Source organism: Rattus norvegicus, chromosome 18 (genome assembly GCF_021556685.1).
Source record: "Rattus norvegicus strain SHRSP/BbbUtx chromosome 18, alternate assembly SHRSP_T2T, whole genome shotgun sequence".
NCBI lineage: Eukaryota > Metazoa > Chordata > Mammalia > Rodentia > Muridae > Rattus > Rattus norvegicus.
In genome coordinates, this window is record NC_141551.1 from 50200425 (window position 1) to 50219836 (window position 19412).

A 19412-nucleotide genomic window follows, 5' to 3' on the forward strand; every position below is an offset into this window, starting at 1 on the left:
TAGTTAGCTCTCCCAATGCTCCAACGTAGTGCAAACTCAACAGTATAGTCCTCTTGAGTTCTACAAAACACGGATTTGGCCACCAAATTCAAAGTCTCTTATGAGTGTGTGTGTGTGTGTGTGTGTGTGTGTGTGTGTGTGTGTGTGTGTGTTCACATGTGTGTTCCTTTGTGGTTGTGTGTGTGTGTGTGTGTGTGTGCTCATGTGTGTAGACCAGAGGTTAAAATCAGATGTCTTCCTCAACGATTCAGCTATAGACTGGTTACCCAGTTAGTGAGCTTCAGGAACCTCTTGTCTCTGTCTCCCCAATGCTGAGTTAGATGTGCACAATTGCATCTGTGTTTTTATGTGAGTGATGGGGATCAAACCTAAAGTCTTCCCCATCTCCCAAGTTCAAGTTTCCACAGAGCTCTTAGGAACACAGTCATAAGGACTCAAACTGAGGCTCAATTTATACTTTCCCAAACTACGCATATGGTCTTTGGGGAGCCTTAGGATAAGGATACATCTGGCTGGGCTAATACAAAAATTTTATATTTTATGAAATTAGAGTCCCAATGGGCTAATGAAAATAAACAGTTAACCAAAAAGTAAAAAGAGGGGCACTCTTAGAGTATAATTTCTGGTTCTAGTAGGTTCTCTTGAGCTAGTTTGCACAGAGAGCAGGATTTGAGTGCTGAACAATGCAGCAAAAGTTTGACAGGAAAGGATGAGAGCTGAGAAAGACCCATCTCTGGTGTTGGAGAAGCCCACAGTGCTAAGCTTTATCACCTGTGTAGCAAGCACTTCCACAGGTTCATGGGCTCATAAATTTGGCCAGCCAGGTGGCTGGGTTTTATCTTTGTTTACTGAAAGGCAAGTCTGCTCACCAAGTAGATATTCATTAGATTTGTCTGTTCCAAACAACTCATCATCTGATATCCAGCTGATCAGTTTAAATTACCACTAACTTCACTATAATTGCGTCTCTAATTATAATGAGGCTGAAAGACTTGGGAAATTATCATGGCTTCTTCAGCTGACGATAGCTTTAACCTCCCAAGTCTTAATGACGGAAATCTGCCCACCACCCCACCCCACAAAAAACACTCATTGAGAATAAGAGGGACTTAGAGACAATGAAATGAGACAGGTTTCTGAATCCAAAGACTGGTTTGTTAGAATGAACTATTTCTTATCTGAAATATAAGAGAACCAAGAAGAGACTGGACAATTTATTGTAAGATTGTGTGGCTTACAGATTGACAAAGATTTGCCTGTGCTGACAGCTGCATAGAGGGGTGCTCAGAGATGGATCGATACATTACCTTCTGGTCCTACTGGTGGCAATTGTCATATAATAGCCTGTCGTGGACTTCCATTCTCACCTCTGAACTACAGCCCCTGCGTTTTAGTTGTAAACAATAAAATGTCTTTCCAATGTTTTCTTCCCATATCTCCAACCTCTCAAAACTGAATTTGTTTCCACTTTTCCATGAGCAAGAAAGTCAACATCCAGAGGGAGAGCCTGGAAGTCACTTTTGAGCTGAACTTCAAGCATTGGGAGCTGTAGATGGGTTTGAAAGGACCCAGAAACTAACAGCAGCACACAGCACCATAATTACCCTTTAGGCTCCATCTACCCTAACCAGACATTTTCACCCCCTTCTTCTTTTCCTATGTTGACACCTGTGGCTGAAGGCTCCTGGCCACTTAAAGAGTAGGAGCATCCCAGAGTCTGGGCCAAATATTTCCTTGAAATTGCCTACAGGCCCTCCAGAAACAAATGTTATATCACCAAGGTCCTTCATCTTGTTCTAATATGAACGAGGAACAGATCTTTCAGTCCACTGGGTGACATTCCTGTTTATTCCTCTGTACATCATTTGGAACCATTAATCACTCAAGCAGCCGTTGCTTCTCATAGGAGATGTAGGGAAATGATAGGGTTTTATGCGAGTAATTAATCCTGTGGCAGATGTGAAGTTTCCAAGACTACAGCCATTAGTGAATTGACAGGCTTCTGAACACACACTCCAGTACTGGTTAGTAATGATTTTAATATGCTAATACTATGTGGTTCATAAACAATAGACATTTAGGGCTGAAGTTTCATGTATACGCTATCGTTATCTGTTCGGAGTTTTGTTTGCCTGTCTTTCAATGAAACTGGTGATAGATTTTGTGTATTCTGCATGTGGCTGTTGAGTACATGGTATAAAATTTAACATATCTACTGCAAGAAGACCATCCTTCAGCTCTACTTCTTCTTTTAATAGTCTTGGGAAATGAACAAAAAGTGTTGGTGAAACAAATTGCCATTCGGGGAAGGTTTTCCTTTCCTAATAATGTGGGGTTTAGTCTTTAAAATTGCAATAAATAAAGAAAGAATGAGAAAAGGACAAATAGAGTTACGGAAAGGAATGAACAAATATTGACTGCATCTATTAATAATATTTACCCAAACATGCAAAGCTGGTCTCTGAACCATCCTGGCCTTGCCTGACAGGCATGAGGTAGCACTATCTCAGAGTGACATGACATATTTAGCTTAGCTCTTTATCCAGCATTGACACTCTCTAGTCAGAAACTTGCTCCCCCCACCCCCTTCGTTCTCCCTGGCTTATGTTGGGTAATAATCCCCAGATAGTCAAAGTACCTTCTGTCTGCCTTTCTTCTTGTCACATTTTCTCCTTAAATATGTTTTAGTATAATAATAAATTGCTATTCACGGTAAGCGTGCTTCATCATAATTTCGCTTCATCCTGAATTTGTAAGACGGCCACAGCCGTTGACAGGCAGTCTGTAAAACTCACAGCAACAGCCTTGCTGCTGCAAGTGCTGGCTCAAGGTCAAACTCTCAGCTGCAAAGTATAAAAAGCTGCCTCTTGGAGAGCATTGTTTCTTATTTTGTTACTTACCGTTTAGTGGTTAACTTGTTAAGGGGGAAAGGCTCGATCTATAAGAAAGACATTGTAACAGAGATCTTTTTTTTTAATACCTTAAGGCCACAAATTGGGCAACAGTTGCTTGTGAGTGTTTGTTAAGGCACAGTTGGGGAAAGGGAAATAACAAAAGCCAAGGGACTTCAGCAAAACTGGGCTTCTCCTTATGCTTCCTACAGGTGGCCTCTTCTAGGACGCCAGTGTATTCCTCCAGGAAGGAGTGTGCTTGGCATGTTTTGGTTCAGTAGCTTTGCTACATTTCATGAACAAAATGATCTTTCAGGAATACCACCCAGGCTCGCAGCATAGAGTCCATGACCAGGCTTCAGGTCCAACACAGATATAACAGGGAGACACGAAGTGCCAGGGTCCTTGCAGAAGGTGTTCTCTGCAAGTGGCTAAAAGGTCCCTCTTCCCCGACTCGTCCTTTTCTTTGTCTTCTGCCTCAGGGGAAGGGTTTTTACATTTGATTAGTGTCCATGAGGATATCCCAGGTCCCCAGCTCTCTCCTTACTTAATGTTCAGAGTACTCTTAAGAGATCAGAGCTGGTTTTTTTCCATTATAGATGAGCCACAGCTTGGGTAATTAAGTTACTGCAGGCCCAGAGATTCAAATCCAGTTTTGTCTGGCTCCAAATTCAGCTCTCATTATTTCCTCTTCTCATCTTCCCAATACCACTCATATTCCCTGGAAATTATTACTGAAACTAAAGTAGGATAAAATTACCTTTGCTTTGGAGAAAGCCAAAATTTAGCTAAGAAGTTTGAAATGTATTCTTCATATTATCTGTAGACCTTTTTCCCTGAAAAAAAATTTTTTTTGCTAAACAGGAACTACAAAAAAAGCTAGACTTACCTTGTAACTTTTGTCTTCCTGTAATTGAAAACACAGAAATAAATAAAACTTACAACTGACTTTGAGCCAGCAAGATGACTCGGCTGGGAAAGCCACTTGTTATCAAGGCTGGAGACCTGAGTTCGATTCCTAACTAAATAAAGGATGAAGAAAGCCTACCCCTGCAAATTGTCCTTTGACCTATACACATATACCATGCCATGCACACACCCACACCTACAATGAATAAATTAAAGAATGTAATATAAAGTCAAAAAGAAACTTCTGTCTTGTTTTTAATAACTCTTCTTATGAACAAAGAAAGTCAGATGTCAGTTCAATGACACTGTAGAATGCCTTACCCATGCAGTTATAAATTTTACGATCAAACTCACCAATTTTAGTGACCATTAACTATATGTATACCTCAAAGATTAACTATAGGTATGACTCAAAAATGGAATATTTCTGTATGTCAAGCATCTAGGGAAATAAGTTGCCTACTGGTGAGTCAACATCACCTTACACTATTGGTGCTCAACCCCTTTAATGTCTTGATACTTCATAATCACAATTTTTCTGCTGCTATTAATAGTAATGTAAACATATGTTATGCAGGATATCTGATGTGTGACCCCTGTGAGAGCGTCTTTCTACCCCAAGGTTGAGAAACGCTGCCTTGACAGTATGCAGTCTGTGCAGCGTTTATAGCATTCTTCCATCCCATTGGTCTCCTGTGCAGTGCAGAAATTCTGTGAGGTCTGTAATGTGCTTCCTTTACTCGTATACAAAGGCAAACATCTTCAGGGTTCAGCGCTGTAGATGGTAGGAAATTCTTAATTATGACCCCAGGTAATATCTATACAACTTTTTGTCCATTGACTCTATAGAAAGTTTGTACTTCTTCAATATATTACTTCATTGACTCAACAAAACATCGTCTCAAAGCCTTGGCGTGGGAGGTAATATGCAAAGGACAGTGATGAAGACGATGGGATGGCTGGGAAGATGGCTGAGCCAGCACAAGGATTGCCTTAAACACACCAGGACCTGAGGTGGATTCCAAAAACCCATGCTTAGCCCCCCCCCCACACACACACACACACAAGACCCAAACCAAATTTACAGAAACAATGCCCAAAAAACAAAAAACCTGCCAAGCATAGTGACATGTGCCTGTAATCTCAGTCATAAGGAGGCTGAGACAGACAGGTTACAGGGGTACATTCAGCAGCCAGTCAACCTAGCCTACTTACCAAGGTTCAGGTCAAAGAGAGGCACTGTCTCAAAACTAACAAGGCAGATGGCACCTGATAAAAAACAGCTGAGATTGTCCGTTAACCTCTACATGCTCGTCCATAGGTGCATGGTTTTGCATTAGCGCTCTCTCTCTCTCTCTCTCTCTCTCTCTCTCTCTCTCTCTCTCTCTCTCTCTCTCTCTCTCTCTCTCCGCACCGCACCGCACCGCACCGCACCGCACCGCACCGCACCGCACCGCACCGCACCGCACCGCACCGCACCACACACACAGGAAGCCGGGAAGCTGAATATGATGGCTCATACCTGCAATCCCAGAATTACATCATAAACCCTAGGCAGAAAGAAGCACAATCATTCTAAGCTCAGAGTCAGTCTGGACACCATGAGACCCTGTCTCACACAATAAAACAAATCAAAATAAGCCGACAAGGAACTTATTCTTTACAGCTCTCCTTCTACATCAGCAAGATATAGACTCATTTTGTTTTAGGCTCCAGTGGCTCCTATAGTCTCAGGGCAATGGCATACCAAATTTTAACTCTGTAAAGCAAGAGCAGCCGCAGAGTGGAAATGAATGAGCATGCTCCTTTTGAATAAAAGGTTATTTACAAAAACGAGCAGGGCAAACTTGGCTGCAGGCCATAGTTTTCAGATCCTGGCTCTATTAGCTGCCACATTGTTTGTTACAGGTCTTACCTTTTATTGTATATATTGTCCAAGAAAACCTAATTTATTTTTAATTAAACTGTTTCTTTTCATGCAATTGTAGACTTGTGGGAAGTTATAGGAAACAGTATAGGAAAAGCTTGAGCATCTTTCTCCCAAATGATAGTATCCTCAAGCGTAGAGCAAGGCACCACAGGTGAAGTATGACCTGTCAGGGAAGGAGGCCTACACATCGCCTTTTTGTAACACACCTGCTTCCTCTCAGACTCTGCTTTTCCATTCCAATCACCAATATAGCTTCCATGGGCAAGCATAACATTCCTTTTTAATTATAATTACTATTAACTAGAGAGTCACATCTTACTTCATGGTTAGATTTTTTTTTTCCAGAGCTGGGGACCGAACCCAGGGCCTTGCGCTTGCTAGGCAAGCGCTCTACCACTGAGCTAAATCCCCAACCCCCATGGTTAGATTTTAAAGCTAGAAAAGTTATAAAATTATTAACATGGGTCAAACTTATCTTGACCACTCCCTAGAAAATAACCATTTTGGAGGTACATGCACTGAGTCACTATAAATAAGCTGAGCTTGCACTGCCTTCCATGGTAGACCAGATGACTTTGTCTCTATCCCAGCATCTGGTGTGAACCAGACTGATATTTAAGCTGTGTTTCTTGAATAGCCACTGCAATTGTATTGGATGACATGGAGAAAATAGGCATGTGAAAGTTGACATGGTGACACATGGTCATGGTTCCAGTGTTTTTGGGCTGAGACAAGAGAATCTGGAGTTCAAGGCCTGTCTGAAATGCATAGGAAGTCTTACAGAAAGATTCTCTCTTGCACACTACAGCTGACCATGGTAGTATGGTATCCCAGTCAGAGTTTCTATTCCTACACTAACATCATGACCAAGAAGCAGGTTGGGGAGGAAAGGGTTTATTCAGCTTATACATTCACACTGCTGTTCATTACCAAAGGAAGTCAGGACTGGAACTCACACAGGGCAGGAAGCAGGAGCTGATGCAGAGGCCGTGGAGGGATGTTACTTACTGGCTTGCTTCCCCTGGCTTAGTTCAGCTTGCTCTCTTATAGAACCCAAGACTAACAGCCCAGGGACAGTACCACCCACAATGGGCTGGGCCCTTCCCCAGCCCGCTTTGATTACTAGTTGAGAAAATCTCATGGAAGCATTTCCTCAAGGGAAGCTCCTTTCTCTGCAATAACTTCAGCTTGTGTCAAATTGTCACACAAAACCAGCCAGTGCTTATGGATAAGAGTAACCTAACCCCAAAGGCATGGGAGCCAGAGAGGTGACCTTGCTGCTAGCTGGCAGTGGCAGTAGGTGAGCTTGCCGGAGCAGCATTGGGGATCCTGCCCTTGTAGTGTGGATGTGGAGAGCTGGCCAACTGGCCAGCTTAGCTACCATCCAGGCCCAGATCCAGAGTTTTGAGCTGGCCTGCCCCAACATCTACCCTGTCTGTGAACTGCTGGAACATGTGAAGCAACAGAAAGATCAAAAACTATAGGATCTCCATGACACAGGGCAACAATAGCCAACTCGAGAGGAGTCTCAGTGAGAATCCAGTATTGATAGTGTGGCAAAAGCCAGAGGCCTCAAAACAGACTCATTGCAAAGAACATTTATAAGATGTGTAGACAAAAGGGTGTACTGTGGGACACACGTGACACACTGTGACAGTGTCCGTGACAAGATATTTTGTTTCGTTTTATTTTTAATTTTATTATTATGATAATTTCCTTTGGGAGTGAGGTTGCAAGAGCGGATCTGAAGGAGATGAGATTGGGGTGCATGATGTTAAAATTCACAAAGAATTAATAGAAAGGAAGGAAGGAAGGAAGGAAGGAAGGAAGGAAAAAGAAAGAAAGAAAGATCTTTAAAGAGTGTAGGGCATGAGGGAGGAAGAGGTCTCCCACCTGGATAACAACATCAACAATAAAGCTACCAAGAAAACAGCAATTTCTGCTTCCTGTTGCCAGTGACTGCCATATTTGATCGTCCATTGAGCTGAGTGTGCTTTTCTGTCCCCCAGTGTCTCCTTTTCATGGTTTAATGCAAACTGCAGATTGCTTACTAGTACATATGGAATTCCTCCGCTCGTCACTGGAGCATTTACAGCGCACTTCACGGTTTGGGTTGAGCTCAGCTAACGCACTAAAAATAACCAAGCTGCTGCCGGCTTCTGGGTTGGTTCCCTCCACCGAGATTGACTTCAGCCAGCTGGCATGTGACAACTATATCTTTTATCAGAAAAAAAATAAAAATAAAAACACTCCTTTCTTCCTTCCTTCCTTCCTTCCTTCCAGCTGACATTACCCCACTTTGGTATGGTAAGGTTTGGCATAGTGCATGAAGAATCTTATCTAAAAGGGTTGGGGATTTAGCTCAGTGGTAGAGCGCTTGCCTAGCAAGCGCAAGGCCCTGGGTTCGGTCCCCAGCTCCGGAAAAAAAAAAAGAATCTTATCTAAAATGGGATTTTTTTCTGTACTTTAAGAGGACAAGTAGACTTGTTTTCCCTTTTAATCTCTCATGCACCGTAGAATGCAAACAACTATAGAAAGAATCGATTCTGATAGTAGCAATTTTATTGTGTTTTGATTTCAAAGACCTTGGCTAATGTCATACAAATCTGTAGAGAGAAAAGGGGCAGCACATGTTATTCGCAAAGCGCTCTGAGGTATGACAAGAACACCTGCAATAGGAACCAGTAAACCCGCAAACAGTAGTGATGTCAGAGGCTCGCTTTACTACTGCTTGCTGGGAAATACTTGAAATACCCAAATGCCGTCTACCTTTTTTCAGCCGCGTGCCTTCTAAATAATTTCTTAATACAAGTGGTATGTGACAGAAAAGCAGCGTGAGCTGTCCAGATTGTTCCCTCAGATTTCCGCAGTAAGCCCTCCCCTTCACACCAGTCATTCCTACCACGAAAGGGACATCATTTCACTTCATCTCAGGTGTACCCCGTGAACTGTTAGAAATTGAGGCTTATATTCCATTCAGGAGCCTGATCCCCAGAGCCAAGCTGTGAGGGTGGGTAGCCCTCCTAAACTCGTATAATCATCATTTTGCATAGCATGTGCCCCAAACCCTAGCACACAGTAGGCCCTCAAAAGGTACCTGTGAGAACAAAGGTCTTGAGAAATGTGCTAATGGCTGTGAGTGAAGAGTCTGATGTGTCAGCTCTTGGTCACACAAAGGACTAGACATCCGACAATGGGTAAAGCTGCAGGATGAGGAATGTGGAGAGGGGAATTCTGGGGAGGGAGACAAAGAATATAACAAAAACTGAGCTGAAGCTAAATCAAGAGAACAATAGCATCAAACCTGGGGGGTAGCCAAGGGTGTAAGAGGCAAGTGTACCTCAGTGGTACAGTGCCCATGTGGCATGTATTAAGTCCCAGGATTCAATCTGTGATGTTCCTAAAACTAACCCCAGGGGTAAAAATCCAGCACTGGTGCAGGGCTCAGGTGTCACATTGACAGAAGCTAGAGAGTACAGTGAGGTTGACCAAATGTGCCTACCTCCTCTTTCCTGGACCCTCTCATATGCGGAAGTATCGTCAGGAAACAGGTTACTCCAAAACAAAAGCTCTGACCCATAGAGTTGGGAAGGTAAGCATTGCGTGTATATGTGTGCGTGTGTGTGCGCACATGTGTGTTTATGTGTTTGTGTATTCATGCATGTGTGCATGTGCATGTACATGTGTGTGTGTGTTTACTCCCAAGGGGCAGACTCTTCTCCTGTGATGCTTGTCTATCTGAAGGCCCCTCTTGTAATCTGAGAGTCATATGAAGTCAGTTGCATGGGAGATTCACTTAGCACAACAGAAATTGCATCCTTGAAGAATCATGATAGAACCCATGGGATGCCAAGTAATTCTTTCTGTCTTGATTATCTTTAAACAAAGTAATAGAATGTAAATCATGTACAATTAGAGCCCACAACAATGCAATTCACTTAGTTTCTTCAAGTTGTTATGATGAACAATAGAGGGTTAAGCTGTGATATATCTTTGTAGTAGATTAGTTACTAGCATTATGCTTTAAGAGAATATTAAACATTCTTTCAGAATAATTATAAAGTACTTTTGGGAAGTACTTATGAGGCAACAAATTGAAAATAAAATCAAAACATGTAAATGTTAAATGTTTAACTGTGAGCTGAAGGTTTTGCCACACGGTACAACCTCAGAACTTGGGAAATTGAGCCAGAAGGATTATAGATCATTCAAGGCCAGCTGAGCCTGTCCTGTGAAAGGGTAGAGGAAAATAAATCAAATGCACATTGTACAAGAGAGAAGTTATGGCTACCTGCATTCCAGTGCTGATATTTCCAAGTGTATGTTTGAGGCCTGTGGGTGAACCATGACTGGCCTTCTTGTTTCTTGTTGCTTTTCTGTGTTTTCTATGCTAAAAATAAATACGGTGTGATTGCACGTACAGCAAATGCCCAGGAAGGGCAAATCTATAGAGAGATGAAGTGCACTGGTATTTGTGAGAACCTAAGGAGGGCAAGAGAAGGAGGGGAGACCCTGCTTAGTGGGCACATAAATGTTTAAAAATAGTTTTCTGATCACCACAAATACTAAACTGATGTTAGGTTTTGCCATGTTTGCTCTAGATCTCTCCTTAAAATGTACCAGAAAGCCAACCATATTGGAAAAACCCGATGGCCCACTCCTGTTGCCCTCATTTTAAGAAGTAATCCTTCGGGCTGGGGAGATAATTACTTGGTAAATGTCTGATTCGCAGGCCTGAGGACCTGAGCTTAGATGTCCACTTTTAAAAAAAGCCAGGGGTGGCTGTGTTCATCTATAACCTTAGTGCAAGAGTTAGGAGCAGAGACTGGTGGATCCATAGAGACAGATGGGTCCTGGAACACATTGCCCAGTTAGCCTAACCAGTCAATGGATGCCAGGTTCATCAAGAAAACTGGTATCGGGGCTGGGGATTTAGCTCAGTGGTAGAGCGCTTACCTAGGAAGCACAAGGCCCTGGGTTCGGTCCCCAGCTCCGAAAAAAAAAAAAAAAAAAAAGAAAACTGGTATCAAAAGGTAAGGGTATAAGCAAGAGTGGAAGATACCAGATGCCGACTTCTGGTCTTCATATATCCATGTGCACTCATATGCACACATGCTGTATAATTATTCTACACACCCCCATAGGCAATGCACCATGCACTGATGACTGTGCACACACACTGACACATTCATAGAAGTAAGGTTTGATTTTTTTAATTGGTATATTTTATTTAATTAATTAATTTACTTGGGTATGTGTCTCTGCACTTGTACCTGTATGTGTGTATGTAGATGTAGGAGTCAAAAAACAACTTGTAGGAGCTGGACCTTCCATCATGTGGGCTCCAGGGATCAAACTCCTGGACTCAGGCTTGGTGGCAAGTGCCTTTGGGCTCTGACCCACTCTCCCAACCTAACTGTGAGGGATAAGTATTGCATTGCCTTATGACCAAGTTCTGACAAATGAAATTAAAACAGGAGCCATCTGTACAATGCCACTGAAGATGCTTCAAAAGAAGCTTCTCTGATGTCCCTTTTCATTTCACGCTAACAAGTGGGCTGTGTTGGGAGATGGCCTGGCCCACCATGTAGACAATATTAAGGATAGTGGAATGGTAAGCTAGAAGCCTGCTTTTTTTCCTTGCCTTTAGAGTTCATATATCACTCTTCATATCTGCATTCAAATATTACATCTCAAATGCATATAGCACACCTGTCTGTACCTATATGCATATATTTATTTGACAAGCAAAAATAAAGTTCCAATGTTTATCAATCACTCTTAAGTTCTGATTTCTTAGCACAGGCATTTTACATCAACCCATTTGACAGACCAAGCACCATTCTGCTGTGTATCTTTTCTTTTAAATCACACTTTCATTTTCTAAGCAATATCTATTTTACATGTTATTATTTAAATGCTACTAAGTAGCACGATACTGTACAGCACAGTTTAATCCAAGAAGAGGAAACTTCAGTTTGGAAAAGGACTCTGTCAAATTGGTCTCGAGGAGAGGCTGTTAGCTATTTTCTTAATTAATGATTGATATGGATGAGTGCAAGGTGGTGTTGCCCCTGGGGAGTGAATAAAGCTGAACAGAGGGAGCAAGTCAGTAGGCAACACTCCTCTCTGCTCTCTGCTTTAGTTCCTGCCTCCAGGTTCCTGCCTTGAATTCCTGCCCTGACTTTCCTCACTGATAGACTATAAACGGAAAAAATTAAATAGATCCCCTTCTCAAGATGCTGTGTCTTTATCACACCATCAGGAAACCAATGAGGTTCCTGGTTTGTGAACATGAAGATCAGAGGTGCAAATTTCTTTCAAATGTTCCTTCTATGGATGAGACTCAGTCACTCATGCAGCAAACATACATCAAACACACAAACACTTCATTTATGGTTGCTCTAGAACTGGAGAGAAAAATAATGTGGAAGAACTGGCTCCACCCCTCACTGGCTGTAGCACTTGAGACAGTGGTCCCCACACTTCACCTGAGCAGCATGGGAAAGCTGGCTCTGTTGATGTGTGTGGACCTGCCCTTGGTTGGTTGACACAGGAAGAAGAGCTGGCCCTGCCCCTAGTGATGGGCAAAGTGCAGGAGTTGGCATAGTGGTGCAGACACAACAGACATGGTGGGTTAAACAGCTCAGCTACCAGCCAAGCCCAGATTCAGCCTAACATCTACCCCATCTAGAGTGTGTGAAGGGGCCACTTCTATAGAACCATGACACAGGGCAACAACAGGACATCCAAAATAAGTCCTGGTGAGGATGGTATAGTTGAAGCCTCAGGCCCTGCACCAGACCAATGACTCATTGTAAAAACATTTGCAATTACAGCTGTTTAAACAAAAGTTGTTTATCTATGTGATACACCATAGCACACCACAGCTTCCACAGTGAGATTTTTTTTTCTTATTTTTTTATTTTTGTTTTTTTGGGGGGCAAGGACAGAGGGCAGATATGGAAGAATATAGAGATATGATAGAATTGGGGTGCATGATGTGAAATTCACAAAGAATCAATAAAAAAACATCAAAAGGAATGGATGCTGGATACCTAAGTAAAAAATGGAAACAATGTAACAGCTACTTAAGGTACTATGACAACATGAGCCTACAACTGTGCCTTACTGTGTATAGAAGAAAGATCTACTCTCTCATTTGTTCTATACACAGTTGTTCAGGTCCAGTGAGATAAGCACTCAGAATTAAAGGATCTTCCAGACTGCAGGGGAGTGGTACCCCTTTCCAGAGCCCCACTTCTGACAGCCTTTCACTCATCTCTTCACAGCCGGTCCACCATCTTCATGATCACCTTTGCCCAAGTGGATGTTAATCATGTGTTTCTTGACTTACTCATCTTCAGGGAGCCATATTTCGAGACTTGAGTCTGCCTGGTTCTTCCCAGAACTGTCGCCAGTATACCACAGCACAGTGATTCCTAGGCAGATTCTCCATGAGGAAGCACACAGAATAAATTGCATAAACTCCGATTGCTCTTGAATTATCATTAGCCAGGTTTTCAAAAATGGACATGGTAAATGAAACCCACAGTAAAGAACCAATAAATATCTGTTCAGGGGAAGAAAGAATAAATCAATTATGGAGCCTCTGGCTTCTGCTTAGCAGAGTGCTGAGAGCCGAGCCTGCAGTACATTTATTTCCCTTGTGGTGTGAAATTATGAATGTAGCAATACAATTTTTTTAAGGCACATGCTCCTTTTCTAGTGATGTAAGTTGATGAGTTGTACAAAATATAAATTCAGTTAGCCTGGTAGCACCTTGGCAGAATTTGCTTTTAGATCTGTGTCTCCACCTTGGAATAATAGCTATAAAGCTTCATTTAACGGATTCTCTACTCTGATGCTTGGTGTCCAGAGGGTCGCATAGGCTGGAAACCACCCAGAGATGTCCAGTCTCTCTGAAACATAGATAAAGGCCCTTATGTGTGTCATCTGAAGTCCTTCTCTTTCGGGAGAGATGCAGCACACTACAGGGCGTCTGGAAGATGAGACGACATTTCCAGAGTTGCTTCCACACAAGAGTCCGCAGTTCTATGTTCTCTCCCTCTTCACACAGCCTGGACAGCATTCTCCATAAACCTCCTATGCCGACGTTCCCAACCCACTGCTGCAGAAAAACTATCAGAGAGCAAGATAGGAAGGGAGTTACTTGCAATACTGTGAGATTAGCGGGGTAGGCTCTGATCTAGTACAATTGTTGGTTTGACTTAAAAAAATGAAACTTTGAACACAAACTTGAACACACTAAAAAAAGCTGTGTAAAAGACACAGGAGCAGAGAGATGGATGTCAACAAACCAAGAAGAGAGCCCTCACCAGAAACCAGTCCTGCTACTACATGGATGTCCATAGGAACACTGTGTAACTTGCACTGTTGTCACAATTATAAAGAACTAAAGATCTACCTGTGAGCTTAAAAGACAGACTGGCAACCTGGGAATCCATCTGTAGAATCACCCCTTCTCCCTGTGGCACAATACAAAAGATCGTCCCTCCCCTACCTGCTCTTAGTCTATGACCCTGTGTCTTTGTCAATTCTAGTATCTTAGTTAAGGTTTTACTGCTGTGAACAGACACTATGACCAAGGCAACTCTCATAAGGACAACATGTAATTGGGGTTGGCTTACAGGTTCAGAGGTTCAGTCCATTATCATCAAGGTCAGAACATGGCAGCATCCAGGCAGGCATGGTGCAGGAGGACCCGAGAGTTCTACATCTTCATCTGAAGGCTGCTAGCAGAATACTAACTTTCAGGCAGCTAGGAGGAGGGTCTTAAAGCCATCCCTACAGTGACACACCTACTCCAACATGGCAACACCTCCAAATAGTGCCACCCCTGGGACAAGCATATTCAAACCATGACACCGAGCATAAGTTGGGACCTATAATTATATTTTTCACTGTCTGTCTTTCTAACAGGGATATGAGATACAAGAGGGCAGAGGTCATCTCTAATTTGTCCTTGTCTGTATCCCAAGAGACCAGCACTATCCTGTGCCCAACGTAATACATTTTCAGCGAATCAAAACACTTAAGATAAGAAAGAAAGAAAGAAAGAAAGAAAGGGAAAGAAAAGAAAAACTATTATTGACACAATAATGCAAAATATGTAATTTTTCTCTTTGTTTATAATTTAGTTTTGTTTTGCTGTTGTTAAATTTATGTTGTTTATTTTTAAACACTCCAGTGAGATCCTGAGATTCGTCTTCTTAGAAGAAAGGTGAATTAAAAGGAGACATTCAGGGCTCCCTGTGCACTAGTCTGCCAGAAATCTTATCTCACAGTGTTTAAGATCCTGGTGATTGAGTAGGGAGGGGAGCAGGCATGAGATTCATCAGAATGATGCAGCATTCAAAGGAATGTTCCAATGAAGCTTACGCTATAAACAGTAAGACACCAACCATGCAGGCTCTCTGGCTTCTGTGACGATCAACCACCCAGTCTCCCTTTTGTGATTTGAAGCCACGAGTAACTAACCTGGCAGAGTTAATGGCTAATCTCCATTGTCAACTCAATGAGGTTTAGAGTCAGAAGAACCTCTTCAGAGATGATTAACAGAAGAGAGAAGAAGACCCATCCTGAAGGTCAGTGGCACTAATCCATGGGATGAAGTTCTAGACTGACTAAGAAGGATAAAACAAGGGGAGTGCCAGTGTCTACTTCTCTCTGAGCACCACAGCAGATAAAATGGGCCCAGATGCCTCTCAGTCTTGTCACCATGAGATTCTGCCATGACAAAGCACACCCTTAGAACTCCTCCAGCCCTTACATCATTTTTTATAGGTTATTTCATCACAGCAACAAGAACAATAGCAGATACAGAAAATTGGTGTGAGTGGCAAGGCTGCTACTATGGTAGCCCTGACACCCATTTGGATCTTGTTGACAAGACAGGCGTGAACTCCATGATAAGCATGTGGAAGACTAGAACGAGGTTGCAGAGGGGAATGAGAGCTCTATTGTGATAGAACTCGAGGCCATTCCTGCAACAGTCTGAGAAGTAACTTGGCTGCATTTAGCCTGCATTCTAAGACTCTAATTAAGACTGAACTCAAAAGTAACTGACCAATTTAGCCCGCGTAGGCAACTTTCAAGATAGGATAGCATTTGGGCTCTATTACTGTTGCTGCTTACTGTTTTTATCAGATCTACAGTAAGAAAGGACAATGTATGGAATAGAAAACCATGTTTTAAATGTATGGTTTGGACTGCTGACATGGGTCAGTAAATAAGTGACAGTCCTTTGTTCCAAACTGGTTACTGATTGTTCATCAAAGAATATGGGTGCTTTTGCCAGAAGGAATGTCCGAAAAGGGACGCCATTGGCTAAACCCTCAGGGCCTCTAGATACTTTATTTGCATGAAGAACTCTGTTCTGATCTACGTAACCATAGGTCATATTTGTAGGGAGTGTGGTCACATGACAGGGGCCTCGTGGTAAGTTGGTGAAGCTTCTACTGTCCTCTCAAAGCTTCCCTCCCAAAGGTTCTGGGGCTTCCAATCAGATCAACCATGTTTCCTGGCATGTTTCCATGTTTCCTACTGCCCCACATCATGGCACATACATTCTCTCCCCCACCACACACACATACACACACACACACACACACACACACACACACACACACACACACAAATAAATAAATAAATAAATAAATAAATAAATAAATAAATAAGTAAATAAATGCAAAACAAAATATGAGCTTGTGGAAAATAGAGACAGGAACAAGCTTGAAGCTGTAGGCAGGAACATGTGTGGAGAAAATGATGCAGTGATTAAAGAGATTACCATGGGAAATCTTAGCTGCCTGCATGACATCATCTGTAATCAACTAAAATCTAAGAAGCTGAGCATGTCTGTGAATGATTCTTTTGGATCATTGTGGTAGGAAGACTCACCCTAGATCTGGGCCACACCTTCTGGTAGAAGCCAACATCAACAAACATGGAAAAAGGAAGCTTTCAATTTTTGCCTGCTTGCTCTCACCTTTGCTGGCAAGTTCATCTATCCTGCTGCAGAGGTGTTCATTTCCTGGTATGTAAACCTACTTCTTTGAGACTTGAACTCAGACTGAAGACCTCTTCAGTACTGGATAGATTGAGAATCACCTTGAAGACAAAATTCTGGGCATATTCGGGAGAACCTCTTCTGAGACACTTATCTAACAATGGAATGGGTGACACCATTCTATGGCCTGCAGTGATAAGTAAGCAAGCCAAGTACCAGCATTCATTTCTCACTCCTGACTAAAGATTCAATGTGACCAGGTGCCTCCCACTCCTGTTACCATGGCTATCCTTCTCCACTGTGAGGACTCTGTCAATGTCCTGTGGAATAAAGTAAACAGTGACTGATTGCTAAATTTCTTTGGTCAAACATTTTGTCACAATGATGAGAAAAGAAAGAGCTAACACTCTCTGTCCATGAAATTTTTACCTTCCTAATACGAGGATTTGTCCTACAGTTTTCTAGCCTAGCAAGCAATGAGATCCCCACAGATATGAACTGTACAACCCTAGATTTTACTTAAATCCAGTGGCAAAAAACAAAAACAAAAACAACAAAAAAACAACAAACAAAACAAAACAAAAAACCTTTTATTCTCTCTCTCTCTCTCTCTCTCTCTCTCTCTCTCTCTCTCTCTCTCTCTCTCTCTCTCTCTACTTCTTGCCCCCACCACCACCACCAATAACCTTCCCTATAGCAAATTTTGCACTAAAATCAAGATGATGGGAGAAAAACCTGGCCAGAAACTAGATCAGAAAACACACACACACACACACACACACACACACACACACACACACACACACACACACACACACACACACGTAAAGAAAAAAAGAGGTGCTGAAGAGATGGCTCAGTGGCTAAGAGCATGGTCTGCTCTCCAGAGGTCCTGAGTTCAATTCCGAGCAACCACATAGTGGCTCACAACCATCTGTAATGGGATCCCATGCCCTTTTCTCATGTGTCTGAAGACAGCTACAGTGTACTCACATATATAAAATAAATAAATAAATAAATAAATAAATAAATAAATAATTGTTTTAAAAAAGAAAGGAAGGAAGGAAGAACAAAAGGTAATTCCACAACTGACTAATATTTAATTACCCCTTGGGACTCCCGCCAATATTTTCATTTTAAACAACATGATAGATGGCTGATCATGTAAGTAGTGGATCTGCATTCCTGTTTCAAGACTCTGCTGGTATGTTCTAAAACCTTGTCTCTAGCTGTAATGATAAAGCCTCCCCTTCAAAATAAAGCATCGTGTTTTAGTCACGGGAGAGGTGCATATGTGTCACAGCGCATCTCTAGAACTGAGTGGACAACTCCTTAGAGTTGGGATAGAACATCCTGACTTTTTAATTCCTCATGATCAAGACAAGTCTGTGAACACTGTGCCACAATGGTAGGGAAATGGGTCTCATGTCTGTATCTTACAGCTTTTCACTTTTGAAATAACTTTCACAATGAAATAAAATATATAGGGGAGGGGCTGGAGAGATGGCTCAGCAGTTAAGAGCACCCGACTGTTCTTCCAGAGGTCCTGAGTTCAATTCCCAGCAACCACATGGTGGCTCACAACCAACTGTAAAGAGATCTGATGCCCTCTTCTGGTGTATCTGAAGACAGCTACAGTGTACTTATATATAATAAATGAATAAATCTTGAAAAAAATGTATAGGGGAATACAAATCAATGGTAGTGACAGCTTATGTCCGATGGACAAGGGACAGGGATTTGGACTTTATCTAGTTTCATAAAAAGCAACAGGATCAAGGACTGGTAATTTACCTGTAGTCTCAGAGGAAGGTGGAGACAAGGAAGATAATGAGTTAGAGACTGTGATGGTTTTAAATGCTTGGGCCAAGGAGTGGCACTGGTAGCATGTGTGGCCTTGTTGTAGCAGGTGTGTCACTGTGGGTGTGGGCTTTGAGACCCTCACCCTAGCTGCCTGGAAGCCAGTCTTCTGCTAGCAGCCTTCGATGAAGATGTAGAACTCTCAACTCCTCCTGCACCAGGCCTGCCTAAATGCTGCCTTGTTCCCATCTTGATGATAATAGACTGAACCTCTGAACCTGTAAGCCAGTCCCAATTAAGTGTTGTCCCTATGAGAGTTGCCTTGGTCATGGCATCTGTCCACAGCAGTAGAACCAGTCTCCCTGAGCTACAGAGTGGGACTGTTAAAGAAAAATCATGAGAGAAGATAAGTGGCTTACTACTTTAGTACACATCAATATTTTAATACTATTTACTTGTAAAATTTTTAAACAACTGATTCTGATTCTTTTAAAACAAGTGTTTTTGCATGGATGAACATAATGTTCTCTACACTCGAATGAGGTGAGCAAACTGCTTGTAGTCTAGACTCCAGGGCCACTCTGAGTTGAATATGAGCTCTCTTTTCAAATTCACTGAGTGTGGACTCCAAGCAGGAATTTAATCTTTATATACCTCAAGCATCATAACAGTGCCGCATCAGACCCTTAGAAAAACAGTCTCAAATGCAACAGATCATGCCTTGTAAACTGCCTAGAATATGGGACACTTGGGAATTAGAAGTCACCAATGTTGGTATGATTGGCACAATTTGTTATCAGTACAAGAGAAGTTAAGGGATAAATCCAGAGCACAGAAGTTAGAACATGGC